Raw genomic sequence first — 13845 nt, 5'->3', positions numbered from 1 at the left:
AATTTGTTAATATTAAATTAAATTATAATTTTGTAATTCATTTATCTAAAATTTTAATTTATTTTGAAATTATTTATCTAATTTTTTAATTACTAAATTTGTTAATATTAAATAAAATTATAATTTTTTAATTAATTTATCTAAATTTGTAATTTATTTTGAAATTATTTATCTAACTTTTAATTTATTTTTAAATTACTAAATTTGTTAATATTAAATTAAATTATAATTTTGTAATTTATTTTGAAATTATTTATCTAACTTTTAATTTATTTTTAAATTATATATCTAATTATTTAATTTATTTTTAAATTACTAAATTTGTTAATTTTAAATTATAATTTTTCACTTTATTTTAAAATTATTAAATTGTTAATATTAAATTAAATTATTTATCTAATATTTTAATTTATTCTTTAATTTATTTTGTTAATTCTAAGTATTTAATGTCTTATTTATTATATTATTATTTATTTAGTCCTTTAACTCTACCAAAATTTTGACAGCATAACATCTCTATTATAACATATCCCAAAAATTTAAAACCCTACAAAAAACACTCAGAAAATTCCCAGAACATTCACAATATACATATTATTAATCAAATTTAAATACTAACACATACTACAATTTTATACACATATATAAATATATCACTAAACACATCTCACTTTGTACACACATTCACATATTAATCATATTAATTAAACCAATAACATAATTAAAAAATAAATACCTTGATGCAACAAAATTATATTATACCAGTGACCGAATTTCCAAGAGACACTCCTTCAATTTCTACACAAAATCAACCCAAATAATTAAATTTAAAATAATTAAATCAACTTAATATATATATATAAAAGCAACTATATATATATTCTGAGTTGGGTTTCAGCTTACCTGGGCTTCGGCGTCTGAGAGATCGGGGAGAGATTGTAGAGCAGACCGAGAGTGAGGGTGAGGTGAGGGTGCGACAACAGAGAGATCGAGAGTACTCTATACATAAATAAGAATATAACTCTCAAAAACACCAATAATGTCTAAAAGCAAAAAAATCAAAATCCAATTTCCTTTAACAAAAAGTCTTCAAAACTTTGAACTAAAGCAAATTATGATCTAACAAAGTAGTACAAGCAAAGTATTAATTAGTTACATAATCATTATGCTTAGTTGCATATTCAATTAGATGTATAAATGAACATAACTCAGTGATCATTATATACATTGGTTGGAGAAACATAAAAATGAAAATATCAAAGCGAGCAAAATGAATATATTTCTCATATTTTAATATAATTTATATATTCAACAAAAGTTTCCTGAGAGAGATATAGAAGAGACAGAGAAAAGCAGAAAAAGCAAAAAAAAAACTCATATAGATTATATTGAATTTCATTATCACTCAATCCACTAATAAAACAAAAGCAAGGAACACCCACCAATTAAAATTTCCTCTGTACAATTCTATAAACTTTAGCTGATAAATTAGCACTCTATTTCTTTTTTTAATACATAACACTAAGTTCATTAAACCAGAATACTAATTTTAGCAATTCTAGGTGACATTTTTGAACTGCAAACTTAAATTATTGAATGCATACAATCCCCTCTCTTTAATTTCCTCTTAGCAGAAGCTGTCAACCAAGATTTAGATTCATTGAATTTTGATGATAAATCTTTGTCTGATAAAAGCTAGCCGGTCTTGCTATTTCAGAAAAATAAGATTCTAAGTTATCTATGCACAAATCATTTCACTCTTTAATTCTTAGCATAAGGCACGCAAAACATAGTAAAGAATGATAAGCATATTAACCAAAACAAACCATACACAGTAAGAGTATTTTGCAATAAGTATATGCTTTCAAGAACAATTTTCTTTCTTTATATCTCATTCTTTTAAGAATTTTGTTTCTCCATTATTTATACAAGTTGATTGTCCGATTGAGGTAATATTTCGCAGTTTAATAAACAAACTATACATGTTCCCAAAAAAGAAAAATGTATACTTTTGCTCAAGTTTTAAGTCTAAAGTCTAAATTCTGCTATGAAGAAGATAAGCAACAAAAGTCTAAATTCTCATACGCTTTTTATTGCCACCCAAAAATATTTAACATTTCAATCCCAACCAATGTCCAACACACAAAGCATATATGTAGTCATGATATGGAGTCTAGAAAGAGAAAGGCAACAAATAATATTTTAAAATATAGCATTGGTAAGAGAAGTAAACAAATAGCTGATATATCAATTACAAAATTTAAAATACTTGATTCTTAATGGGTAAAACTTAATTGTAAAATAATTATACATGAAATGCCTTGAAGATGAAGATGTCTTCTCTGAGTTTCGTAGTACTCTGAGATGCTTAGAACAGAACAGAAAAAAATAAAGAAGAAAAACCACCCTACCCAAGAATAGAACAAAAACAGTAAGAATGAGACCAAGAACAGAAGAAGCAAACCGAATTGCACATAATGTAGATAATATTATCTCACGTCATGTAATCATAGTATGTAAAAACAAAGATCAAACATATGTGATCAACCAATAAGATACCAATCCCAATTCTAATACTAAAAAAATGTCCAAATAAAAGCACATACACACATAATATATACACATATATAAACATATCCATAATTCCTGAACAAAAATCTCATCACGTTTCATCACAAAACTTTAAACTATTCTTGGTAATTACTCAAACATGAATGCAAACCCACACAAAGCAATGCATTCCCAATAATATCCTTCTAGGTTAGTAATCTTAAGAGTACATTTCAACATTTTACAAATTCATTCTACAAAATTTGAATCTCAATACATAGTATCTAATAATCTCACAGAACAATTATCATTTAATCTCAATGAAAAATAAGATCAATTCAATAAAATTGAAACCTGTTGCTGAACAAATCTGTACGATAGCCCAGCACCAATACTTCTCATGCAAACGGTCTTTGAAGACGTTGAAACCCCTCCTCTGTGAAGACTATCGAGAAAACCCAAAAACTAATAGCCTACGCACCCCTTCTCACCAGCATCTGTAGCCTGCGCAACCCAGTCGCGGGTCAATTGCAAAACAACACGAAAGAGACAGTGAAAGGGGAAGAGAGAAAAATATTTTTACCTGCACCGTCTAGTTTCCGGGCCTGTGTCGTCGAGCCTCTCGCAGTCCCGTTGAGCCTCTGTCAGCCCCGTAGAGTCGAAGCCTTGTATAAAGGGAGATCGAGAAAGTGAGAGTAAGAGAGTGATAGTGAGAGGGTGACAAAGAGGGAGTGAGCGAGGGAGATTAAGAGAGGGTATGAGAAGGGGTGCAGACGGAAAGTGTGACTAAATGCAGGAGAAGGTGGCTTGGCGGTGGTCGAATGGTCTGATTGAAGGCTAGTTGGTCGTACGCATATATATGTAGTGGTTTGGGGTTTGAGTTTTGGGGTCTGAGAGGAGAGAGAGAGGTTTCAGGTTTGAGATGAGAGATTGGGGTTTGGGGTATGGGTCTGAGAGAAGAGAAGAGAGAGGTTTCGAGTCTGAGGGAAAATTTTTTGGGGGTTTTTATTTTGGTTTCGCGCGTAACAAAAAATATAGGAGCAGAAATGATCAGTGGCCGCGGCCATCAGCATTTACTGGCCGCGCCCTGGGAGACAGGGAGTATTGGCCGCGGCCTCCGCGCGATCATGGCCCAGAATATGACCCGTGGCCGCGGCCATCAGGAATCACTGGCAGCGGCCTGGAGATCCGAGAGTAGTGGCCGCGGCCACCAATAAGCTCAGGCCGTGGCCACTTCACGTTTTCAAAAAAAAAAAAAAAACAAATTCACTCCCCACACAAAGACCCAAAACCGAAAAATCACTCTCATTTTTTTCATATCATTTCATCATTTCTCTCTCATTTTCACTCCAATTATTTCCCCCAAAAAAATCATTAAATCCTATCATCAATCTTCAATCTTTTTACAACTTTTCACACATTATCATCAAAATCCTCACTATCTACACAAATTTCCTTTCAAAACCTTAAGTCCCATAAATTTTAAATTTGATTATTGAGATTAATCAACAAGTTTCAAGGTGCTTCATTGATATTATCAAGCTTTCAAAGACTTTATATAGTCAATTACAAGTAAGTACCTTTTCTTGATTCTTTGATTATTGGGTTTTGAGTATTCAAGAATATGATTTTGGGTATTTTGTATTAATTGGTTTTTGGTGGATGAAATATTTATATATTGTGATAATTGGATTAGATTAAGTGATTATGTTGTTATATTAGTAATAATTCAAATTTTGGGAAGATTGAAACACTATAACATACTTTTTCACTATTGGTTAGTCTTTGCCCACTAAGTGTTTGATGAAAGTTCTTAGAGGAGTATGTTTCAGTTTTAAGGGGAATTAATGCAATATTTTTGAAGAGGAAGTGTTTATTGGTTTAACAGAAGTTTGTTGGGAATAATTAGAGGATTTTGACTTTATATTTTGGGGTATTTTGAATTATTCTTTTAGTGCTTAATTATTTGTGTTTAAGGAAGGTTATCTTTGAGTCTTGAACTGACGAATGGCTCCAAAGAGATTTCGAAAGAATGCTAAAGGTGTTCCCTCATCTGAGGTTGAGTTTGATGCCACCAAATTTATTTCTGAGGAGGCATTCAAACGCTATCAAGATGCGGTAGTGAAACAGAAAGCGATGATTGAAGAAAGGGGGTTCGATATGGAGATTTGTCATGGGTATCCATCTATTGCAGAACAGATTTAGAAAAGACATTGGATGAAATTTTGTTCACAACCAGATGCTGCAGTAATCCCTATTGTCAGAGAGTTCTATGCTCATGGAATTTCTCAATTTACAGCTATGGCTACAGTGCGAGGAGTTAATGTGAACTTCTCAAGTGCAGCCATAAATCAATTTTATGGGCTTCCTAGCATTGAAAATGATGAGTACAGCCAAATCGTTGATAATCCTGACTTGAATGAGATTATCCAATTTCTGTGTAAGCCAAATACCCAATGGAAGTTAACTGAAATAGGTCATCCTATTAAATTTAAGAGAGAGGCGATGGGAGTTATTGAAAAAGCATGGCATAAGTTTATTAATGCAAAATTATTTCCCACTAAACATGTTAGTGATGTGAGTGTGGATACTGCTATACTTCTATATGCTATCTTGAAGGGGAAAACAATTGCTGTGGGACGCATTATTAAATCTTCCATTCAGAGCAATTTCAGAAATATTTCTAAGGGGTTCTATCATCCCCATCTCATTACCGCTATGTGTGCTCAAGCTGGTGTGAAATGGGATCCCTCAGAGCCTTTGTTGCAACCCATGCATATACTGAATAGATCCTCCATTACTTGCTTTAAGGTCACTGACACTGCTGGGGCTAGCTTATCTTCTCATACTCAGACTAGACCACCGCCATCTATAAAAAATATGACCTTGGTAGACCGTATGACACTTGTGGAGGAATCTCTGTACACTACATCTCAAGAGTTGCATGCTCACCGTACTGAATTCCAAGCACATCAGCAGCGCATGATTGAGTGGGCTAGTTATCAAGATGTTTGTTTCAGGATGAATGCCATACACCTTGGCTTGGACATGACAAACTACCCACCTGCACCACAGTGGATTCAACCATATCCACCACCTATTCCCATGATGCAAGATGATGAAAATCAGGAGGAAGCTGAAGATGATCAAGGAGATGCCTAATTAATAAACATTCACTTCGGTTGAGGGAGTTTTTCTTTATCTTTTCTTTCTTTTCTTTCATTTTATTTGCATTGAGGACAATGTTTCTTACAAGTGTGGGGGAATTTGATAAGGGTATTTTGGATATTATATATTTTATCCTTTGGCATTTAGATAATGTTCCTTTAAAGTGTTTTTAGGTGTTCTTAGCTTTGTTTTTCGAGTTTTTTTTATTTTTAAGTCATAAAATATTTTATAAGGTATTATTGATGAATTTGATACAATTTTGTGGTTAAAAATGAAAGTGCAATGATATGACTCGAGAAAATGAAGTTTTGAGCGAGATTGAAGTGTTTTCGAAGTCCCTAAACCCGATGATTAAGCCTAAGTTGGAGATTATGAAGAAAAAAATATAGGAGCAGAAAATGATCAGTGGCCGCGACCACCAGCATTTACTGGCCGCGGCTTGGGAGACAGGGAGTATTGGCCGCGGCCAACATGATCTCCTGGCCGCGGCCTCCGTGCGAACATGGCCCAGAATATGACCCGTGGCCGCGACCATCAAGAATCACTGGCCGCGGCCATGCGACAAATTTTTCTTTAAAATTTAAATTTTAAATGTAATTATTGGGGGATATAAAAGGGATTAGGGTTAACTTTTATCATAACTTTGGATTGCGATTTTTAGAGGCTAGAGCAACAGAGGAGGAGGAAAAAACATCATCATCTATATTCTTCAATCTAGCTTTTCTTTCTTCTCAAAACACTTTTATTTTCATTGAATATTTATGTTTATGAATATTTAATTTTAATCTATTATTAGCATTGGTCTAGAATTAACTGTCGGCGTTGGGGTCAATAGCAACACATTTTAACTGTCGGCATTGGTCTCGAATTAACTGTCAGCGTTGGGGTCAATAGCGACAGTCAAAAGCAACGGTGACAGTTATTAGCTGTCGGCGTTGGTCTCTATGCCTACAGTTTTTAACTGTCGGGGTAGAGTCACACTAAGAAACTACGACAGTCAACAAAGCTGAGCGTCGTGGTTGGGTGTCGGGAAAGCCCAGTTTTGTTGTAGTAAGTGAGAGTGAGGGTGAGGGTGCGGCGACGGTGGCGGTGCGGCTACAATCAGCTGGCTAAGATCGAGAGTGAGGGTGAGGGTGCAGCGACGGCGGCGGTGAGGCTGAGATCGAGAGTGAGAGTGATAGTGAGGGTGCATCGGCGACGGTGGCGATGAGGCTGAGATCGAGAGTGAGGGTGAGGGTGCAGCGGCGGTGAGGCTGAGATCGAGGGTGAGGTCTGCGGCAATAAAGAAATTGAAACTATAAGGCAAAGAGGAAAATGAGGGCTGCGGCTGTGTAATTAGGTTTTATGCAGTGGAGGAGAATGATAAAATGTATCAGGGCCGGTGATGGTTGATGGTAGGGAACTCTCGGTGGATTTGATTGAATTAGATTTGGCAGACTTTGATATGATTCTAGGAATGGATTGGCTGGCTAGGTACGGGGCTACGATTGATTGTAGGAAGAAGATGGTCACTTTTGAGCCAGAGGGCGAGGACCCTTTTGTCTTTGTGGGTGCGGTGTCTGGACCCCGTGTACCTATGATTTCAGCATTGAGAACCAGAGACTTGCTGTAGGGGGGATGCATAGGTTTTCTGGCTAGTGTGGTGGATACCACCAGAATTATGCCGGCAGGGCTGGGTGAGACCAGGTTGGTGTGTGAGTTTCTGGATGTCTTCCCTGAGGATTTGTCAGGGTTGCCACCGCGTAGGGAGACACAGTTTGAGATTGAGTTGGCATCGGGAACAGAACCAGTGTCTAGGACACCGTACAGGATGGCACCAGCAGAACTGAAAGAGTTGAAGATACAGTTGCAAAAACTTCTAGATTTGGGATTTATCAGGCCTAGCTACTCTCCATGGGGCGCACCGGTACTGTTTGTTAAGAAGAAGGACGGGACCTTGAGGATGTGCATCGATTATAGAGAATTGAACTAGTTGACTATTAAGAATAAGTACCCTCTGCCAAGGATTGATGACTTGTTCGATCAGCTGCAAGGTAAGACGGTGTTCTCAAAGATTGATCTTCGATCTGGTTATCACCAACTGAGGATCAAGGATGAGGATATACCAAAGACGGCTTTCCGGACGCGTTATGGGCATTATGAGTTCTTGGTCATGTCTTTTGGTTTGACCAATGCCCCAGCAGCTTTTATGGATCTGATGAACAGGGTGTTCAAGGACTTTTTGGACCATTTCGTCATTGTCTTCATCGACGACATCTTGGTATACTCTAGCTCAGAGGCAGAGCATGAGCAGCATCTATGACAGGTTTTACAGAGGTTAAGGAAGCATCAGTTGTACGCTAAGTTTAATAAGTGTGAGTTCTGGCAACCAGAGGTGACCGTTCTTGGACATATAGTTGGGGTAGAAGGGATTAAGGTGGATCTGTCCAAGGTAGAAGCAGTTAGAGATTGGCCGAGGCCAAGGAATGCCTCGGAGGTACGGAGTTTCCTTGGGTTGGCTGGTTACTACAGGCGGTTTGTAGAGGGGTTCTCGAAGATTTCTTCGCCGATGACATAATTGACAAGAAAGAATCAGAAGTTCGTTTGGTCATAGAAGTGTGAGAACAGCTTCCAGGAATTGAAGCGACGACTTATTTCTGCGCCTGTGTTGAGTCTTCCTTCGGAGGAAGGAAAGTTTGTGGTCTACTGTGACGCATCGAGGTTGGGTTTAGGCTGTGTGCTGATGCAGAATGAGAAAGTTATAGCCTATGCGTCTCGACAGGTGAAGGAGTATGAGCAGAGGTATCCGACTCATGATTTGGAGTTAGCGGCAGTTGTGTTTGCACTAAAGGTGTGGCGTCATTATCTGTATGGAGAGAAGTGCGAGATCTACACTGATCATAAGAGTCATAAATATTTCTTCACGCAGAAGGATCTGAATATGAGACAGAGACGTTGGTTAGAATTGGTTAACGATTATGATTGTGACATCCTTTACCATCCTGGGAAAGCCAACGTGGTGGCAGATGCATTGAGCCGGAGGGGTCCAGGACAGTTGTATAGTTCTACTTAGATCTCGAAGGAATTGGCTGATGAGATGGTTAGGGCAAAGATAGAACTGGTGGTGGGCCAGTTAGCCAATATCACTTTGCAGTCGACCCTGTTGGTGCAGGTCAAGGAGGGTCAGTTGACTGATGTGCAGTTGCAGGATAGTAGGCAGCATGCCTTAGCGGGGACAGCTAAGGATTATTCAGTTTCAGAGACAGGTTTGCTCCAGTATCAGGGACGGATATGTGTTCCGGCAGATGAGGGGATTAGGCGTGAGATATTGGATGAGTCCCACACTACGCCATACTCACTTCATCTGGGTATCATGAAGATGTATCAAGATCTACGGACATTATACTGGTGGCCTGGGATGAAGAGGGATGTAGTTGAGTATGTGTCCAGATGTTTGACATGTCAGCAGGTTAAGGCTAAGCATCAGCGACCAGCGGGGTTGCTTCAGCCTTTGGGTATCCCAGAATGGAAGTGGGAGGATATTACGATGGATTTTGTGGGAGGATTACCCAGGACATTTGGACTCCATGACTCAGTGTGGGTGATAGTGGATAGATACACCAAGTCAGCTCATTTCCTACCAGTTAGGTCAACTTATACTGTGGAACAGTATGCAGAGTTATGTGTGAGGGAGATAGTTCGTCTCCATGGGGTTCCAAAGTGTATTGTATCTGATCGAGACCCTATCTTTACCTCTAAGTTCTGGGGAGCTCTGCAAAGAGCCATGGGGACTCAGTTGAAGTTTAGCACAACTTTTCATCCTCAGACTGATGGACAGTCTGAGAGGATGATTCATGTATTGGAGGACATGCTTAGGGCATGTGTGATTGACTTTGAGGGTTCGTGGAGTAAGTATCTTCTATTGATTGAGTTTTCATATAACAACAGTTATTAGTCCACAATTGGAGTAGCTCCTTATGAGATGTTATATGGAAGAAAGTGCAGATCACCTATTCGCTGGGATGAGATGGGTGAGAGAAGGTATTTGGGGCCAGATATGGTTCAGAAGACTAATGAGGCCATTGAAAAGATTCGAGCTAGAATGCTTGCCTCGCAGAGCAGACAGAAAAGCTACGCTGATCCTAAGCGTAGGAACGTGGAGTTCAAGGTTGGGGACCACGTGTTTCTGCGAGTTTCACCGTTGAGGGGTGTGAGGAGGTTTAGAGTGAAGGGCAAGTTGAGCCCTCGGTTCGTTGGACCCTTTGAGATTTTAGATAGGGTTGGGCAGGTGGCTTACAGGCTGGCCTTGCCACCGTCCTTATCGGGAGTTCATAATGTGTTTCACGTCTCTATGTTGCGGAAGTATGTTTCTGATACTACACATGTGCTGAGGCATGAGGACTTGGAGCTGCAGGCAGATTTATCCTATGAGGAGAGACCAGTTCAGATTTTAGATCGGAAGGATAAAGTTCTGCGGAATAAGACAATTCCGTTAGTGAAAGTGTTATGGAGGAATAGCAAGGTCGAGGAGGCGACCTAGGAGTTAGAGACGACGATGCGGGATCAGCATCCCGAGCTATTCCGGTAAATTTCGAGGACGAAATTCTCGTTAGGAGGGGATAGTTGTAACGACCCAAATTCGCTAATAAGGCTTATGGGCCTTGATTAGTGTGCCAGGAGGGCATTACTGGAATAATTGTGATTTAATGAGTAATTATATGTGGTAATATGATATGTGATATATGCGTGAGAACCACATTATTATGTGGACAAGTTCGTTGAGCACGACTCAAGACGATTCTAGGGCCAGATAGTGGGAAAAGTCACAATGAGGGTTTAAGATAAGACTTTGGAGAAGTCGGGGATACTTTTAGATAGCAGATAGTAATTTGGGTTATCGGGACACGGAAATAAATATATGGAGATATATTTGAGGTTAGGATGTCTAGGCGGGAATATTGGGGGATTTTACCATTTTGGCCTCGGGAACGGTTTCGGCACCCCGAGCCTCGGGATTAACTTAACAGATAAGCTAGACTTAAGGAAGCCTTTAGAAAAAACACAAATCGACTAAGCCTTTTGTCCCAGCTCATTTACACGTTCTAGGGAAACCAAGGAGAGAAAAACACAGAAAACTTAAGGGAGAAACAAGCTGGAATTCTGAGATTTGAGGTGAGGAATTGAAGGTCTAGCTCAAGGATTTATCAAGCACTAGAACAGGGATTAAGGTAAGCATCTAAACATCTTTTCTGTGGTTGAATTCTGTGCTCTAGCTGGATTTTGGATAAGTGTTGAAACCAGTATAGCTTTGGTGTTTTAAGGCAGAATTAAAGAAGGCAACTTAGGGACCTAGCTTGGCTATAGCTTGGTGAAGTGATTCTACAGCAAAGGTGAGTCTCTACTCCTGGTTTAGAGGTTTTTCATTGAGTGTCGCCCCTAATAATTTTCAGAAATGGGGAAAATTTCTCAACATCAGGGGCGATTTATACCAATATCAGGGGCGACTAATGATGTGTCGCCTCTGATTTCTAGAGTCGCCCCTAATAATTTTCAGAAATGGGGAAAATTTCTTAACATCAGGGGCAATTGATACCAATATCAGGGGCGACTAATGATGTGTCGCCCCTGATTTCTAGAATATTAGGGCCGACACGTCACCCCTAATAATTTTTACAAATGGCGAAAATTTCTCAACATCAGGGGCGATTTATACCAATATGAGGGGCGACTAATGATGTGTTGCCCCTAATAATTTTTACAAATGGCGAAAATTTCTCAACATCAGGGGCGATTTATACCAATATCAGGGGCGACTAATGATTTGTCGCCCCTGATTTCTAGAATATTAGGGGTGACACGTCGCCCCTAATAATTTTTACAAATAGCGAAAAATTCTCAACATCAGGGGCGACTAATGATGTGTCGCCTTTGATTTCTAGAATATTAGGGGCGACACGTCGCCCCTAATAATTTGTACAAATGGCAAAAAATTCTCAACATCAGGGGCGATTTATACCAATATCAGGGGTGACTAATGATGTGTCGCCCATGATTTCTATAATATTAGGGGCGACACGTCGCCCCTAATAATTTTCAGAAATTGGGAAAATTTCTCAACATCAGGGGCGATTTATACCAATATCAGGGGCGACTAATGATGTGTCACCCCTGATTTCTAGAATATTAGGGGCGACACGTCGCCCCTAATAATTTTTACAAATGGCGAAAAATTCTCAACATCAGGGGCGATTTATACCAATATCAGGGGCGACTAATGATGTGTCACCCCTGATTTCTAGAATATTAGGGGTGACACATCGCCCCTGATTTCTAGAATATTAGGGGCGACACGTCACCCCTAATAATTTTCACAAAAATGGGAAAATTTCTCAACATCAGGGGCGATTTATACCAATATCAAGGGCGACTAATGATGTGTCACCCCTGATTTCTAGAATATTAGGGGCGACACGTTGCCCCTAATAATTTTGACAAATGGCGAAAAATTCTCAACATCAGGGGCGATTTATACCAATATCAGGGGTGACTAATGATGTGTCGCCCCTGATTTCTAGAATATTAGGGGCGACATATAGTCGCCCCTAATAGAGTCACCTCTAAAACCAATATTTCTTGTAGTGCTAGATATTGACAGCTAACACTTGACGAATACAGCTTTCGAGATCACAATTCTCAAGGCTCGAAATTTGGGTGTAACATTTTGCCCCCTCAAAAGTATTTGTTCGAATCCTATGAGAAGGAAACTTTTGAACTACTTTCCTCAGGAACTGCACAATCACACATGTTCGAGTATGGACACGTGCCAGTTGGGTATTGCTCACTCGAGTACCTTGGAAACCTGCCCACAATCGTTCGCCTGCCACCTTTTCGGCACCATCTTGTCATTTGTCCCTGACCGTCAGATTTGATAAGAATCCTAACCAATGGCTCGGATTAATCCCTTTTTTCCACCTCTGATTGTCTATATATAAGGCCTTAGCCATCTTCCTCATTTTACTTTTACGTTCATTAGAGGAAAAAAAAAAGAAAAGAGAAAGGAAACACCAGAGGCTATCCCAAAAAGCTTCTTGCTTTTGCATGTTTTCCCAGCCAAAGAAGCAAAAGACCGCCAACTTGCTCAAGACCGTGGGATTATACTTGCAGTCTCTTCTTCAATCAACGATTTCTCTGCAATCTTCATCTTCATTGCGTAAGTATTTGATATATATATATTTTTACAGTGTCTGGATTTGCTGTTTTTTAGTTTCTGGGAATGCAGTGGTTCATTTTGTAGTTTGATATACTAGGACGCTTTGACCAATAGGTATTTAGGTTTAGGTTTTCCCATTACTGGTTCTAAATCTAGTTTTTATGTAGAACAAACCCAAACATGGTCTCTTTTTTCTAGGTTTTCAAAATTTAAAAGACGTATCTTGCACACCAAGATATTGGGTACAAAATCTTGGTTTTAAAGTATGCACGATACCCAAGAATACCATTTTTGAACAATCGCCACCTTTTCCCTGATATTTCGGGATTCTAAAAAATTAGACCTACTTCCCTCCTCTTTTTTCGTGGAATACACGTCGTGACCCTTAATCGGGTTTCCAGGATCGAGCTCATCTCGTACCCAAGCACTTCCGAGCTTGTCTCACCAAGCTCACTACTCTTGATTTCTTGCATGCTCGGCCCTCACCATTTTTTCTTTCTCGTTAGATGTCACAAAACCTGGAAAGACGGTGGGGGTCACTGCTTGCCATCCCGTATTTGCCAAAATCTCCGAGTCCGGAATCGTTATTTGCCCGGAACCAACGCCTAATTCGTGAACACGAGCTAGCTTGTGAGCAAGAAGAAACCCGAGCTCACTATCGCCGTCAAATCTTCGAGGTCATAGAAAAGAAGAGAAGAATCCTTCGAGAGGCTCTTTATCTAGAATCTGATTCAGGGCCCAGACCGATCCCCCTTGATCCTAGGTTAAAAGTGACAATCGCATACAACCCGGGAGATCTCCAATTCTCACTGGTGGGGGAACCCTCTACTTCGCAGCCGAGGAGGGAATTTTTTGAGGCCGAGCATTATTGGAGCTCGGTTACCTCGCTAGGTCAGATAAACGAAATCTTGGCCTTTCACGGTATAAGATTGTCAGGC

The sequence above is a fragment of the Humulus lupulus genome, chromosome 3 (genome assembly GCF_963169125.1).
Source record: "Humulus lupulus chromosome 3, drHumLupu1.1, whole genome shotgun sequence".
In the NCBI taxonomy this organism is placed as follows: domain Eukaryota; kingdom Viridiplantae; phylum Streptophyta; class Magnoliopsida; order Rosales; family Cannabaceae; genus Humulus; species Humulus lupulus.
This window is presented reverse-complemented; position numbering follows the sequence as displayed.